We start from the raw sequence: 2,832 nt of genomic DNA on the forward strand, positions 1-2,832 counted from the left end.
GAAGGGAAACTGTGGAGGGGAGTGACTTGGAGTAGGCACATTTATTTATTTACTCCATTCCCAGTCCTCCTTTCTCACCGGGACTCAAAGTGGATTGCCTAGAATGGCACAAAGGGAAAAGGTTAAGGAGCTGCTCCCTCTCATTTCTGTTTCTAAAAGCAATCTCCACATTTCAGTTAAAAAGTGGGGGGGGGAATCATAGGAAAGTGTCAGCAAAGACTAATAGTGAATATTGAATAGTATGTTTATTGTGGTCAAAGACCATAATAGACTAATAGTGTAATCCTAAACCAGTTTGGTGTCGTGGTTAAGTGCGCGGACTCTAATCTGGGAGAACCAGGTTTGATTCCCCACGCCTCCACTTGCAGCTGCTGGATGACCTTGGGCAAGCCATAGTTCTGATAAGAGCTGTCCTTGAAAAAGAGCAGTTTCTGTCAGAGCTCTCTCAGCCCCACCTACCTCACAGGGTGTCTATTGTGGGGAGGGGAAGGGAAAGGAGTTTGTAAGCCGCTCTGAGACTCTCTTGGGTAGTGAAGGGCGGGGTATAAATCCAATCTCTTCTTCTTCTTCTACCTCACAGGGTGTCTGTTGTGGGGAGGGGAAGGGAAAGGAGTTTGTAAGCCGCTCTGAGACACCTTCGGGTAGTGAAGGGTAGGGTATAAATCCAATCTCTATATATTGACATGTGTTGGGGGAGGAGCAGGGTTTAGTCAGCATCCTAACCCCCCCCACACACACCCAGTATAATTTATGTCAGCAAGAACTTTGATGTAACATTAAAACTCCCTATTGAACACATGGAGAATGAAAACACGAGTCCCCTCCCTTGGCCTCCCACCCTTCCCTGAAGCCCTGGTGCCGCTTAGGTACTGACAACTGCAGTCTTCCTATACTTTATCTAAATCCAAGCCAGAATGCCCGTAACTTGGATGTGTGGCATGGAACTATATCCTTCTGGCTTCTTGGCACACACTTAGCGAACACACGGGGAGACTTGGAGGTGGAAACCACCCCGAAAGGCGATTTGCGCCACAAGGAAGCACTCTGCACAAACAGGCAAAGAAGGGAACAACCACTGATGTAACATAGTACTAACGTGGCTCTGCTGAGATCTGTTACAGGTTCTCCACCTCAGGGCACAGGAGCCATAGGAGAGCGGGCCATAAACTTTCATGGCCTAGAGAGAAAAATGTGCAGCACTGGCGACAAGGTACATATATAGCAACAGGTTCATCGCATTCCTATGCAAAGGCTACAGGTATAGAAGATAAGAACACAGAGACAGATGCATATCAGCATGCCATTACTGAAGCCCAGCGTTTATCAGCCAGCAAAAGAAGATAGGGACAGAAGAAGAGCCCTGCTGGATCAGACCAATAGTACATCTAGTTCAGCATCTTGTCTCACACAGCAGCTAACCAGTTCCTCTGGGTGGCCAACAACGGGGCATAGAGGCCGAAGCCTTCCCCTGATGTTGCCTCCTGGCTCTGGGATTCAGAGGATTAGTGCCTCTGAATGTGGAGGTTCCCCTCAGCCATCCATGGCTAGTAGCCATTGGTAGATGTAACCTCCATATATGAATCAAGTATTTCCTTTTGTCTGTCCTGAACCTACTGCCCATTGGCTTCATTGAACGTCCTCGAGTTACAGTATTTTGCGAGAGGGAGGAAAATGTCTCTTTGTCAACTCTCTCCACCCCATGCCTAATTTTATAAACCCCTACCATGTCAACTGAAAAGTCCCAGACTCTAGCCTTTCCTCCTAGGGAAGATGCTCCAACCCCCGAATAATCTTAGTTTCCCTCCTCTGTCCTTCTTCCAGCTCTGCAATGTCCTTTTAGAGATACGGTAACCCAGGGCTCTTTTTGTAGAAAAAGCCCAGCAAGAACTCATTAGCATAATAGGCCACACCCCTGACAGCACAGCTCATTAGCATATCGGGCCACACCCCACGCCTTCCCTTGGCTTGCCTGGGCGCCCCACAGCTGCAAGGAGCCCAGACAAGCTGGCCCTTGGACAGACCAGGGAAGGCACGGGGAGGCATTTAAATGCCTTCCCGATCCTCCCAGGGGGCCCCCTGGCCTGCCTGCCTCAGAGTAGCTGGGGTGTGTGTGTCGCTCTCCAGGCCTTCCCTCTGTAGCCACGCATGCAGAGGTTTTGGCTGTAGTGGGCGTGGCCAACTCTGAAGCCAGCCGGAACGCCGTTCCTGTGTGTTCCTGCCCAAAAATAGCCCTGCCGGTAACCAGAACTGTACACAGCGTTCCAAATGAGGCCGCACCATAGATCTATACAGGGGCATAACAATATTGGCCGTTCTAGTCTCTTTCCTACGAATCCCTAACATACAGTTTGCCTGTTTCACTGCTACAGCACACTGGGTTGACACTTTTACTGAGCTATTCACTCTAATCCCAAGATCTTCCTCCCCCCTCCTCAGCCAATATACATAAACTTACATCTTACACTTACCAACACTGAACTTCATTTGCCACATTGTTGCCCACTCACCCAGTTTGTGGAGGACCTCTTGGAGCTCTTCTCAGTCAGCCTTGGTTTTCACCATCATGAATAATTTGGTGTCATCTGTAAACATGGCAACTACGCTTCTCACCCCGAGTTCCAGATCATGTATGAATAAATTATATAGTAACAGCCCCAATACCCATCCTTGTGGGACCCTTCCTTGGGTCAGTCACGAGCTCTGGCACAGCTGTTCCTGAAAGAGCAGTTTCTGTCAAGAGCTCTCTCAGCCCCACCCACCTCACAGGGTGTCTGTTGTGTGGAGGGGAAGGGAAAGGAGTCTGTAAGCTGCTCTGAGACACCTTCATGTAGT

The sequence above is a fragment of the Gekko japonicus genome, unplaced genomic scaffold, assembly GCF_001447785.1.
Source record: "Gekko japonicus isolate JY-2015 unplaced genomic scaffold, Gekko_japonicus_V1.1 scaffold3759, whole genome shotgun sequence".
Classification (NCBI taxonomy): domain Eukaryota; kingdom Metazoa; phylum Chordata; class Lepidosauria; order Squamata; family Gekkonidae; genus Gekko; species Gekko japonicus.